Raw genomic sequence first — 14803 nt, forward strand, 5'->3', positions numbered from 1 at the left:
CAAAAAAGTGAAAATGTATTCATAACATTATTTTTTTTTTCCAGCCATTCCTAACAGATTATGTACTGAAATCATTCGATATCACAGTTCTGCATTTCTAAGTTAAATATGTACTGTTCTGGTATGTACTTGTAAGTTAAAGCACTGGTACCAGTTAACCTGATTTATATGATTACCTATGATCGGCGTCGTAATGTTTCCTTGTGTTTACGTACAGTATTTTTGTGTTGAAGTTTTGCTCAGGAGTACTGTATTTGTGAGTTATAACATTAAATAAACCTTCTAACCACTTAAAGTGCTTTCTAGTGACAGATAACAGCAAAACAACACATTTGGGGGGTCTAGGGAGCAAAATACGGAGTAGTTTAAATATACGCGATTTCGCACCTAACACGGCACGGTAGGAACGAAACCCACGTGTTCCGTGCGAGTTACCTGTACTGTAAAAGGAAAAGTTAGTGTCTTAAAGACTGCGGTCCATGCCAAGGATACACCGTATTTTGCGGCATATAAGACTCTGCTGTGTGAAAGACGCACCCAAATTCTGGAAGGGCAGCTCAGAGAAAAAAAATGTTTGTCTTAACTAAGACTGGAGAAAGGTTGCTTGACATGAGTAGTGTTCACTCAAATACTGTACACACTCACCTTTTAGATTCTCTCTTAAGTACTGGGCATCAGTATTGGTTTCATTATTTTTATGTAAAAGAACGGTACAAACAAAGAAAACAGACAACCCTTTCCTTACAAAAAGGTAATTCGTTCCATAACGCCATCGTAATTCTATTTATGTTTTGTGTTTATGGACAGTCCATTTTCTTTCATGCAATAGTTTGAGAATTGAGGCTCCTGCTGCTAGAGGGGCTTATTCCAGTAATCATAGTTCTCAGCAAATTGAGATTAAAGTTGACAATAAAGTTCAGTATGAATCATCCTTTCGTCATCCAGTCCTATGTTGCCCCATGAGGAGGGTAAGAGCCCAGGGCTAGGCAAGTTGGTCCTGACATTTCGAATGAGTGACAAACCTCACTCATCCCAGAGTGGCATTACCTGAGCAATAAACCCCAACCATCCTTTGGATATAAACCTTCACTGGCTTAATCCGATTGGAGTAGTTACCTGCTAAACCACCAGGTGCCATAATTTGGTTGTTACCACCCAGTGAAGTAAATGGTTTCCTGGTGTACAGGAAACCATTTGGCTTGTCACTCTGTGTAGAGTCACCCATAGGCAGAAGGAATAGGAAAGAAAGACGGGAGAGGGAGTGTAAAGTCACCTATAGGCAGAATGAAAAGGAAAGAATGAAGGAAAGAAAGATAGGAGGAAGGAAGGAAGAGAGGAAAGGGCAGACATCCAAAGCAGCACTACATCGAGTGAGAGGATGGTGAGTGCCCCCACGTACCACAAATGATTGAAAACATTACGCCAACAGCATCTGGTGTTCCCAGGCGGTCACCCATCCAAGTACTAACCAGACCGAATGCTGCTTAACTTTGCTGATCGGATGAGAAGCGGTGCACTCAGCGTGGTATGGCTGTTGGCTTCAGCATGAATTTCATACATAATTATACATTGTAACATCAATTTCATCATCTAATCAAGATCTGTTCATTGAAAGAAAAAAAAAAAGAAAAAAAAAATCCATCCTACTTATGTAGAGCTCATGAAATTATTCTTAACTACAACACTAATGTGATAAAAAACTTAACTACCCTTAGTACAACAATCCATAACAGTCAGAGTCTGTTATAAACTTTAGTAAATTTTTGATAAATTTTATAATGGTGCTTTTTATGTTTTAATTTTGTTAAGATGGTAAAGATGACTTATAGTAATAATATCAGTAGGGAATGAATTGAATTTATGAAATATGAATACTCACCAGTCTCTAGGACTCAGTAGTGCTTGAGTGGATTGACGGGTGGAGGGTTAATAGTCTAGGAAACCGTCATCTGGGTCAAACTTTCCCACTCTCTCTCTTCTTCTTTGCAGCATTTTTCTTCCATGTTTCAGGCTTGCTAAGTCTTTTCCGTGTTTGCACTGGTCATTCATCTTCTCACAGGTGAATCACTAGAACTCATGATGTTGCATAAATCCAGGTGAAAAGCTGAAATTAAAAGGCCTGCACTAAGAAGCGTACACTCCCTGTGGGTATTTAATGGCTACTGGTTCGCCGTGGCACACAAGGACGTGTATGATTGGTCAAGCGGCAGCATGACAACTCTGGTATGCGAGAAACATGTGCTCTTTGGCCGGAGCCAGCACTGTGTGCCGCCACGAGTATGCCCGTCTAGCTCTCTAAATGCAGACTTGATCACAGGTTTGATGCACACCAAAACATGCAACTTCGGTTCCAATTCTGCCGTATTGGAAGGTTGCTTTTACCGTGGCCAGACTTACCATGTGGTAGAGTAAGGTAATTTCCTGCGAAAATCGAAAAATTACCAGCTTGTGGTTTATGCCTCCCTAGCAGCGGTCACCACAATTGTTCATCTACATTAAAGTATAATTATGTTTCAGTATACAGATAAATACTGTGTGTCTTTAAATTAAAACCACAACTGAACTCAATAAAATCCATTCTTTCATTCATTAAGGAAATATAAATTCCATTAAAATTAGAAATATCCATCAGCTCCAAATCTGTTGCATATTTGTATATTAAAATCAAAGACAACACAAACAGATTTTAAAAAAAATCAAGTACAGTGAACTTTTACAGCATTTTATTTACCTTAAAGTTCCCCGTTGTTGTCAGATTCATATTGCACTCCTCCGATGTTATTTTCCCACATTCAATATTGACTCAGTGCAATATGAGTCTACTGTAACTTGCCCCAGATGTCTAATTACCTACAGACAACACATTCACCACTCAACTGAAAAAATATCCATTACCAAACCAGATGAAATATGAGTCTTTTCTGCCCAGCTGACTGGTAAAATGCAAAAATGCTCTTGAACTCCACTTCATTGCCATCACTAATCATGCAGTCTCACTAACCTCTAAGTACCTCCACAAGAATATAGTAATGTAGCAGTTGTATATACACACTAAACGAAAAGCTAATTACAGTGTTTTACAACTGAAGTTCAATATAGTGAGGCAGTTTGGGAACAGGGTATACAGGTGTCTCTATCCTCTTCCCTTGATATCACTCCTTCACTGTCAGTTATGTTTGCCTCTCAACATCAACAATTAACAAAGCATACTTAACTGTTCAGAATTTACTAAAAACGTTCATTCACCCTAAAACATATCGAGTACAGTAAAATCTCAATATAACGGACTTCAATAGACCGGAATCTGCTTTTATCGAACTCGAGGAGCTACCGGACTAAATTCCTATATATTGGAAAAAGTCCGATGAAGCCAGAAGCAGTCTGGACTGCCTTATCACTTCAGCTATGTTCACCACAATAAGCAAAATAAAAGACATGTTTATCAGTGTACAATACTGTATTATTATATATATTACACCATTTGATTAATGTAGTGAAGTTATAACGCAGTCAACTACCGCAGTGGTAGTCAAAACAGTTTAAAAACCATTCCTGCGATCCGGACTAATGTCTGATATATCAGAAAAAGTCCGGAATAGCACGGGGAAGTCCGGATGTCGCTTTTATCGGAATTTCACATTTTTCAGGATGGCTTGAGCCCCAATTAATCCATTATAGTGAGGTCTTACTATATATAAATACTGTATATATATATATATATATATATATATATATATATATATATATATACAATACATCCTTGAAAAATGCGCATTTGAATTGTGTGATTTGCCAATTATGCGGGCGTCATCTCAAAAAATACGATTAAAATAATTTTTATAGTGTGCATGTGTTTTTAAATTGTGCAGGCATTCTGGGAAGACCGAGCCATTCCAACTACTTTCCGTACTACTTTACGAGGTGGATGGAATGCATAAGGTGACCAGACAGTTCGGTATTTCATTTTGTTTGGATTATTCATAATTTTACTAATTTATCATAATTTCATAAAAGAAGGTCATATTATAACTAATGTAACAATAACTTTCTAAACGTGGGAAATTTAAAATGACATGCACAAAAAGCGGGACATTCTAGTCACAATTAAACACACTCGTGTGTTTTTGCGAACCGAAACAGCTAACAGTGTCATCTGCCTTGGGGCCTCGTGGTCATTTGTAAACAATCCACCACGGAGTACTTACTCCCTTTTCCTCAGTTTCTGCAACCTCCTTACGTACTTTAGCAACTCTAGAGTCATTTCACTAAGACAGTGCTTATTCACATGGAACGCTACCTAGCTCATTACATCAACAGAAAGGAGAAGGAAGGAGTGCCGTTGGATGGGTATAAGATACGGTGAAAATGTGCTGACGGGGGAGGATGTCTACCATATTCTATGTATCGCATTGTTTATCTATCTATTGCCAGATGCCACAATCCCGCGAGGGGTGGCCATTTGACTTTGAGTTATTTGTTTTACAGGGAGGGGCACTAACCCTCCACCAACCCACTTGTTGACACTTAGGGAGCACGTATGGTTTGGTTTTATGGTTACCTCCCAGCGTTGTAAATGGTTTCTTGGTTTACAGGAAACCATTTGGCTTTTCACTAAATGTAAAGCCACCTGTAAAGGAAAGAAAGCAATAAGAAACGACAGGAAAGATGGGAGAAATAGGAAGAGAGGAGGGCAGGCACAGAAAAGGAATGATAATGGCTAAGGAAGAAGTAGGCAGCACTACATCAAGTGAGTGGATGATGGTCGTCACCACCTACCACAGCATTGTTTATAATATTTGAATTATGTGCCTTTTCAAAAATGCGGTGGCATTGTCAACCATATTTGCACATAATTGAAGGTCCGAGTGTATATATGGTACATACTGTATATGTACAGTAATCCCTCCACTTTCCGATGTAATAGAGCCAAAAGCATGTCCGGAAAGTGGTCCCGTCCGGAAAGTGGGCCCCAGCCTCCTTGACTTGTACTTATGGACCCTAACCTACCCTGAGTCAGAAAAACACCTACACAACTCCCTCTGGATATGCATAGCACCTATTTAAGACCCAAATCACACCAATAAGGGATATAAAAGACTGAAATAAATGCAAAAGAACCAGAGAATGAGGTTTTAGAGGTGAGTTTATACAATATTAAACATACTGGGTACTTACAACAAGTCCCTGGCTCCTGGACTGGTAGTTATGGACCCTAACCTAGCCTAACTCAGAAAAACACCTCCCCACGGCACATGCATAGCACCTAAGACTCTATTCACACCAATAAGGGACATAAAAGAGTGAAATGAGGTTTTAGAGGTAAGTATGGAAAATACAGTACAATATGAAACATTCTAGGTATTGTACTTACAACAAGTCCCTGGCCATCTCGATGAATAACCTGCCTCCTTTCAGACTCTGACAGTAAAAAGGAGTACCTGAAGCACCTGCAGTACACTGTAATAATAATAATAATAATCTGGCCTTTTGTTTCTCAAAAGCGCCAGTTCTTCCTTTTGGGAATTCACTAGCTCTTGACACACACACATTATTTTTACAATTACAAGAATTGTGACATTTCTTGTATATAATACAAGCTACATCATATATACATGAAAGTGGCAAAAATTAAACCCTATAATCATCTGTCATAGTACCTCTCTCCAGGTCGTAGCATTTTGAAAAAAGAAAGGCTTTCAGCTGTCTCTTAAAGGATTCACCAGTAGAGAGTTGTCTTATGGACAATGGCAATCTGTTATATAATCTAGGGGCTCTATATGCAAAACAACGATCAGAGAAAGATGACTGGTGGATGGCTCCTGGCTCATCAAGACCAAGGAATCATCTTCACTGCATAACATCATACCCAGGTGTGTCGATGGGAGTTTTAACAATTCAGCAAGATACTTCAGTTCACCAAACTTAAGAACCTTGAATGTAATAAGACACAGTTTAAATTCAATTCTAGCCTTTACTGGTAACCAATGCAACTCAATCAGAAACGGGGTAGTTGAGGTTCTCGAGGGGAGACCAAAGATAAGCCGTGCTGCCCTGTTCAACACAGACTGAACTTTTGTTAGTATATTATTTGGAAGACCAGCCCACAGTGAATTACAATAATCAACACGAGACAAGACCACTGTATGGACCAATGTTAAGAGGCACCGTCTATTCAGGAATTTTCTCACAGAGTACAGATTTCTGATATGCAAGTTACACCCTCTTACAACCTGATTAATATGTTCTTTGTAATTTAACTTAGAATTAAAATAAACACCCAGATTTCGAACAGAACTGACTGGATGCAGCTGTGACACGCCAATGTTCAAAGCCAGGGCATTGTCAGTGTCATCACCCCTTCTGTTTCCTCTGATGATGATGATCTCAGTTTTACCATCATTCAGCTTAAGTTTCCTCTTAGCCATCCAAATCTTAATATTAGACATTAGAGATTCAAACTTTGTCTTAGTATCATTGATATCTGACATCTTAACAAAGAGCTGGGTGTCATCAGCATAAAAATGATAGGACACATCATGAGCATCAAGTAGAGACGATAAACTACTTGTGTAAATAGTAAACAGAATTGGACCCAAAACTGATCCTTGAGGGACTCCAAATAGAAGAGGAGCAGAATCAGAGCTAGCGTAATCAACAACCACTCTCTGAGATCTGTCCGACAGAGACGACTTAAGGAGCAAAAAGGGCACTATCACGAATGCCATAAAAATACAGATCATCCAACAATAATTTATGATCTACTGTATCAAAAGCTGCAGACAGATCCAACAGAACTAGGAGAGAGGACATCCCACTACAAGTGTTTGCCACCAAGTCACTCTGAATCCTTGTTAGTGCAGTTTCAGTTGAATGGTATTTTCTGTATGCTGATTGAACAACAGGAACAACTCTGTTGTGTTCCAGCAGTGGTAAGAGTTGATCGAGTATGGCCCACTCAATAATCTTGGATAAAAAAGACAGGTTAGAGACGGAACGATAATTTGTCATGCTCTCGACATCAAGGCGAGGTTTCTTAATTAGGGGCCTAAGCAAAGCACGTTTCTCAGACTGCACAAAATTACTTTCTAAGAAGCATCTATTTATTATGTTGCAGATAAAGTCTGCAGCGTGCTCATACACATCGGGCAGTTGTGACATGTTACATGGATCGAGTGAGCAAAATGTTTTATTAAGTTCTCTGATGTAACATTTGACTTTGTTTACATCCAGCGGATGAAATGTTGAAAGCAAATGATCCCCAGTGCACCGTGGCTGGAAGTCAAATGAGTACGCTTCACCAGGAGAACTGCTGTCTAAATCACTTCTTATGCGAGATATCTTACTTGTAAAAAATGAAGCAAAATCAGAAGCCAATTGGGCATCAGATACAAAAGTTGGTTTAACAATTACATTCATCCGACCAACCAAATTGTTCACAACTGCAGACTGTTTTTTTTGATCAACACCACATGAATCAACTTTATTTTGATAATACCTAACCTTTTGGGCTTTTACAGTGTGAACGACTGCTCTTCTCGCAGAAACATAACACAAACGAGTTACTTCAGTCCGCTGCAAGCGCCACTCACGTTCTGCCCTTCTACGCTGTCTACGCAAAGAATTAATGGATGGACCATACCACGGAGAATTATCGCATACAGTGATTGTTTTTACTACTTCAGGACAATAATGGTCAAAAATTGACCTGAGCTCGTTGTTGTAAATATCAACCAACTCACCAGAAGAAAGACTTGAAGAATCAATGGAGTTTAAACGTTGATCAATTTCAAAACACATCAACTTAGTTCACCAGTGCTTGTGGATGGTGAACTAAGTGAATTTTTCTCTTTGAAAGTTGGGTTGAAACAGGGATGTGTCATGTCTCCATGGTTGTTCAATCTGTACATGGATGGGGTAATAAAAGAGGTACAAGGTAGGGTAGTGGATGTTGGAGTGGCCCTGGTGAGAGAGGATAGTGTTTGGAAACTCCCTATACTGTTGTTTGCAGATGATACTGTGTTGTTGAGTGAAGATGAAGGGGAGCTGCAAGGCTTGGTGGATGAGTTTGGGAGAGTGTGTAAGAAACGGAATCTAAAGGTGAATGTAGGGAAGAGTAAAGTGATGGTCTTTGAGAGAGGTGAAGTCAGTGAATGTACAGCGAGGTTGGATGGTGAGAAATTGGAAAATGTGAGTACGTTTAAGTACTTGGGTAGTGTGATGAGTAAGGATGGAGGTTTGGAGGGTGAAGTGCTTGAAAGGGTACAGCAGGGAAGAAAGGTTGCTGGTTCCTTGAAAGCAGTGATAAGAAACAGGGAAGTGAGCATGGAAGTGAAAAAGTTACTACATGACAGTACTGTATTGTGATACCAACTCTAACGTTTGGAAGTGAAGCTTGGACGTTGTTGGAAGGACACAAGTCAAGAGTGAGAGCAGTGGAAATGAGTTATTTAAGAGGAGCCTGTGGAGTCACATGGAGAGAGAGAGGCTGACGAATGAGGATATAAAGGAGCGTTGTGGTGTGGATGTGGATGTGATAGGAAGCGTTACGAGGAACACACTGAGGTGGTTTGGCCATGTGGAGAGGATGGAGGGTGAAAGACTGACGAAGAGAGTGTATGTGAGCGAGGTGGAGGGGGGAAGAGGGAGGGGGAGGCCGAGGATGAGATGGAGGGATGGGGTGGAGAGGTATATGAGAGAGGGGGGTGTGAGTTGGGAGCAGGTCAGTGAAATGGCGGGGGACAGGGCAACTTGGAGGCGATTTGTTTGTGGCCACCCCAAACGGGATTGAGGCGTCTGGCAATAGATAGATAGATAGATAGATAGATCAACTGACGGTCAACACTCCTGTAATTTCTGAACCTGATAACCTTTTTATATGAAGGGGATTTTGGGACATCAAAACTAAGAGTGATCAGAGCATGATCAGAGATGAGGGGGTCAAATGAGTCAACCTCCACATCTGATACACGCCTGCAACCAACAGGGGACAAGATCAAGTCAAGGACATGTCCTGAGACATGAGTTGGATTACTCACATGATTGAAAAAATAGTTCTGGGTGATCAACTCAAGGAATTCTAAGGAAAATGGTTTTGATTCTGGACTGTCAACCCAATAATTGAAATCACCATAAACAAGAAGTCCTCCAGGTTTAAGAGAAAACCCTTCAAGAAACTGCCCAAACTCCTCCATAAAACCTCCATCTCCGCCTGGATGACCTGGTCGATAGACAATTGCAATTCTAATGGTATTCTGATGGAAATTTATTAATACTTCCATAAATTCAAATGAAGATGGAGTCAGGTCTGAATCAATGAGAGAAACGTTTGCAAGTGCTGCCGAGTAGATGAGTGCTACGCCTCCTCCTGGATAGTCAGCAGCAGGCCTGGGAATACTAATAATAGAATGTGTCTTAGGCAAAGCATTATGAATAATATCGATATCAGACTCATACAACCAGGTTTCAGTCAAGCACAAAATGTCAAGCTCATGCTGATTTAGTTTCATTAATATAGTTTATCTTATTACGGATAGAACGAATATTTAAAAGACCCATCCTTAACTGGTTCAAGAGGGACGTAGTCAGTTTTTTGAATGTTCAAAATTGGTGTTTTCAATCAATCTATTCCTATGAGAAATCATAATTGGACATTCTCTACTTGATGCAAAATGGGCAACCACCTGTGACTTTGAATTAGCATCTTGATGTCTTAAAGAGGAGCAGTTGATGCATGTGGGAGAATTTCTGTTACTACTGTCCTTAGATTTATGGGCTCCAGCACAAAAGACACATTTAGGTTCATCACTTTTCCTAGAACATCTCTCAAATGTATGACCAAAGCCTTGACAGTGATGACACTGTGTAACCCAGAATCTATCGAAAGCTCAGCATCTTGTAAGATCCACATAGATGTAATTGCCCTGTTCTACAGTGGAGGATCTCACCTCTGGCATCATCTTCAAGACAGCAGTTTTGGTGTCATTCCTTGTCCTTGTGAAGAGAAAGTTGAGGGTACAACCTCGATCAATGAGCATCTTAATTTTATTGTTTTTTCTCAGAATATTTGGGATGATGTCAGAGTCATCCAGGGAAGAGGAAAGGCCTGTCACGGTCATTTTAGGCAACATTTTCTTTGGCTGTGATATGCAAAAAGTTCCCTCAGAGCCAAAATGATCAGTCAGCACCCCAGTTGCTTCACCCTTGGCCTTAGCTGATGGAAGTCTTGCACTGAACTTAGTCATTTGCACTCAGAATTCCATTCTCTTAACACTGCGCACTCTAGTCTTACATACGCTCCATTGCACCTTAATGAAATAAGTGTTGCACTCTGCACCTAAGGCTTTGCACTCATAAATCCATTTTCTTAACATTACACACTCTAGTCTAATTTGCGCTCCATTGAACGTCAATAAAATCATTGTTGCACTCTGCACTTTAGTCTTTGCACCCACAATTCTAATTTCTTAACACTACGCACTGTTTTCTTCACTGTATAACACTGTAAATCCCTGTGTGGTCTAGTGGAGAGTTCTCGCCGTTTAATCACTGTCAGAGTCTGAGAGTAGCTGATGCAGGTGGCCTAGGGGTGCTTCGCTGGGTCGTGGTGATGGACTACCCACTGCAGACGACTCTGAGGATAGGCGCAAACTCACGTCCTGTGGTGACTCCACCGTGCCTGATGTGCTGGGCTGTGGCTCAGAGGATGAGGGCCTGTCTTGGGGAGGCAATGGTGTGGAGCCAGGGCTGGGCACAGCGGGGGTCACGGGTCTGAAAAAGCTGTCAATGGTTGATTGACGCAAGGAGCGACGATCTTGGCGATTAATGATGTGCTGCCTGAAAGCACGCACTTCCTCCACAAGTCCCAAGGGCCCCATCTCCCTGTCGCAGTCTGGGTGTTCCAGGTAGTCGAGAATGAACTCTACGTGTTCCCAGAGTGCGCTCAGCTTGGGGATGGCTGGAGTAGTGTCACGCTGAGAGGAGTCTGCATCATCGTTGCCTTCCTCGTCGGAATCTTCAAGCTGGTTACTGACACCTGCAACTGAAGATACGATCTCAATATCAGACATGGTCTGATACCCAGGATCTCATCCAACCACTCACGCACTTCGTCCACATCAACATCGTCGCCATGCGCACGTCGACGTGCATGGAAGTCATCCACGTCAAAACCTAGGAAATCGTGCTCCACATCCGTTCTGAGAAGCAGACGAGACCAACCATTTTCTAGAGTCTTGACAGGGACTTCCTTCCATGCACTGGCCCAGTTGTAGATTACAGACTTGATGTTGTAGCGGCGAAGGTTTTCCAAAGTCCGCTGGCCCCGTGTTTCCCGTCCCCCCCTGCACTCGTCCTCGTCCTCGAGAACAACCATCACCTCCTCCAGGAACTTCCGTCGGTACAGCCTCTTCATTGCCACGATCATTCCTTGGTCCATTGGTTGGATGAGAGCAGTCGTATTAGGTGGCATAAACATGCACCTAATGCGCCCATTCTCAGCCACCAAGTCTTTGTCGCACGGGTGGGCAGGTGCATTGTCGAGGAGAAGGAGGGCCTTTACCTGGTCGTGGGGGATTCCCAGTGTCTTCTTCTGGTAATGGATGTCCTCCTTGCCAAAATGGCGGTGGAACCAGTCTTTGAAGATGTGAGCAGTGAACCATGCCTTCAAAGAATGGTACCAAACGACAGGAAGGACATCCATCACCCCATGAAGACACCTAGGCTGCTTTGCACGACCAACAATAACGGACTTGAGCCGGTGCATGCCGTTAGCATTAGCACAACACAAAGCAGATATCCTTTGCTTGGAGAGCTTGCGGCCAGGTACACGCTTCTCCGTTTCCTTGGCTAGAGTGTTCGTAGGCAAAGAGCGATAGATTAAGCCAATTTCGTCAGCATTGTAGACTTGACCGAGAGTGAGGCCCTCCCTGTCGATCAAGCGCTTCACCTTGTGCCGAAACTCCTCTGCTCCATCCACGTTGGCGTCCAAAGCTTCGCCATGGGCCTTACGGTTGGTAAGGCCATGTTGTAACTTGAATGCGAAGAGCCGACCCTTGGATGCCTTGAAGTCTGGGGCGTCCTGAAGCCTTGCGAACTTCTCAGCAGCAGCCTTCAGCTCTGTGCCACGCACCAGCACATCAGCAGCACATTGCTGTCAATACCAAATCAACGTGGAGCGGTCGACTTCAGCATACCTGGGAGTAAACATCATCTTCCTCTCCACGTTGCATTTGTTCTTCGACGAGAAGTCAGCCGTGTACCGCATGAGTTTGTCGCGGGATCTCTTGATATCAAACAAAGTAGATCGGGCCAGGTTGAACTCACGGAGGATGCGTGAGGTTGACCATCCCGCATCCACCTTGTCCAATATCTCCCTCATCTTCTCCAGAGTCAAAACCACTCTCTTCCTCTTCTCAGGCAGCGGGGCCATCATCACACACACTAACAAGAGGCACGAGAGCAGCAGCAGAGCCTGCAGCAGGTAAGGCACCACCAGAAAAACAAGCACGTGGGCGGCCATGATGACGAGTGTGCACTCACAACAAGAGATGGGCGGTAAGTGGGGAGGATGCAGGGTCGCTCTAGCGGATGGTGACGGAACTATGCACCAAAACACAGCTGGTCCGTGCTGCACGTGCTGAGTTCAAATTACGGGGGGGGAAAAGTTGGATTTTTTTCGAATGTTTTGCGATTTGGGGGCCATTTTGGGAATACTGAATCCCGGGACCAAAATATCTGGTAAGTGGGGGTGTCTGGAAAGTGGGTGTCCGGATAGTATGGGGATTACTGTATATATCAAAAATATTATACCTTGCTGTACAAAAATACTGTATTTGGAAAAAAAGGAGGAGGAAAGAAGATATATGGATCTGGTTTAAACTGTGCAAAGCTGCAATAAATTACCTTTACAGTGATACATAGATTGTGGTTATTTCAGCATTTTATTGCACGGTAAAGTGAAAGGAAAAAGATGCACAATTTTTTGAGTCAGCCGCATAATCTTTTTCTTTGATTGGTCAGTGTAAATACGCTTTTTATGATACAATGCTGTTTGTGGTGTTATTTTGAAGCTGAGTAGTTGTACTTTATCATAGTATTTTCAAGAAAGGAAATCAAAGAAAATAAAAAGCAAAAATGACGAGTTGAAGTTAGGGGAAAACCAAAAATTTTATACCTTACCATAGGAAATATTCAGCAAGAAAAAAATATACTGTATTTAAATCCGGTTTAAACCTTGCAAAACTACAAAACTACTGCCCTTCATGCACAGAGCTAGCGTTCTGTGACATCATGCCCAAGTCGCGTTGTTATGATGCTTAAATATGATTTATGGTGAATATATTACAGGAGTATCTTAAAAATAATGCATAAACAAGTCATTGGAATCTCTGAGGTTGGATTTGAAATGACACTGAAACGCATCATTGTAATCTCAATGGGTTAACATCATATCTGTATTTTGTTGACATAGTTTCAATATTGCCTGTATAAACAGAGTCCAGAGGGTATTGACAATCATTAAACATAAGAGCTTTGGCAAAAAGGAAATGAGACTTTATCAGTATAAGTAACTTTTATTGAAATAGCAGGATACTGCTTATTCACCCTTTTAAAATAATCCCCCCAGTTGTCAGTACACCTCTTCATTCTATTTCTCCATGCCTCAAAGCACCCTTCAAAGTTCTCCATCCTGATGGCCTTCAGGAAGCCAGTCATATGAACTTTGATGTCCTCCACACCCTAGAAATGCATTCCCTCAAGGATAAATATTATCTTGAGAAGGAGCTAGAAGTCGCATGGTGCTAGATTTGGCAAGCATGGAGGGTGGTCCAGAGTTGCAACCTGTTTGTCGGTCAGGAACTGGTGGCTGCCAAGGGCCAAGTGTGTGTCAGGGCATTGTCATGATGCAGCATCCAGTTCATGTTCTCCCACAAGTTTCCCCTTGTGTGTCGGATTTGTGCATTGAGTCGGGCTGGCACTTCTTTCTAAAAGTGTTGGCTCACAGTTTGCCCTTCCGGCACATACTCATAGTGTACCAATAGTTGGTCGTCAAGAAGGCAGTGAGCATGACCTTGATCTACAACTTGGACATGTAGCCCTTCTCTAGTCCGGGTGACTGCCATTTTCCACTGGAGGCTCAGGTGCTTGGTTGCAGGTCCGTCCCGGAAGACCCAGATCTCATCCACAATGATAACAATGTTTAGGAACTCTGGGTCGTCCTCCAGCTCTGCAAAATGTCCTGGGATGCATCCACACAGTGGATCTTGTGGTCCTCAGAGACTAAGTTGGACACCATCTTTGCACACACTGCACATGGTGAAACTTTCCATCAAGTTGGTCCTCCCAGACTCTATATTCAGTCCAAACTGGGTGTCAGTCTACGGTCTGTCTGCACCTGTTTGTTGGCCCTCTGGATGTTGGCATCAGTTTTTGTTTTTGAGGATTGTCTAGATTATGGGTCATCGCCCATGTCTTCCTGTCCGTTGCTAAACTGCCTGTGCCACTCAGACGTGTGGGACACTGTCTGCTCCCCCATACACTTCTTTCTGCATGGCAGGGGTCTCTACTGGAATTTTTCCCAGTTGAGCCAAGAACATGGTGTCGTTCATTTGCTTGAGACTCAAAGCAGTACAGAGTGCACTTCACAAGAGTTAGAAACATGCCTGTAAAATCAAGTATGTTTGGCTAATTGAACTGAGATTAGGGTTATACAGTGTTCAGATGTTGCACAGCACTGTGATGTAATTTATTTGTGTGTGGCTGCTGAGGTGCATAATCAGCAGGGGGGCCCCCCCCCCCCCCATTT

The 14803-nt window shown here is 42.3% G+C and overlaps 1 protein-coding gene and 1 non-coding gene across 2 annotated transcripts in view; one reads left to right on the forward strand and one right to left on the reverse strand.

Annotated features, from left to right (window-relative positions):
• LOC145418740 (uncharacterized) overlaps positions 1-14803 on the forward strand; it is a 143190-nt gene that overhangs the window by 84375 nt on the left and 44012 nt on the right. The window lies entirely within an intron of this gene.
• Positions 1421-1539, reverse strand: LOC145418853 (5S ribosomal RNA). The gene has a single exon (XR_013900756.1). It is a non-coding gene; the product is annotated as a 5S ribosomal RNA (ribosomal RNA).

The sequence above is a fragment of the Coenobita brevimanus genome, chromosome 116 (genome assembly GCF_032717465.1).
Source record: "Coenobita brevimanus isolate Jiangsu-jjx chromosome 116, ASM3271746v2, whole genome shotgun sequence".
NCBI lineage: Eukaryota > Metazoa > Arthropoda > Malacostraca > Decapoda > Coenobitidae > Coenobita > Coenobita brevimanus.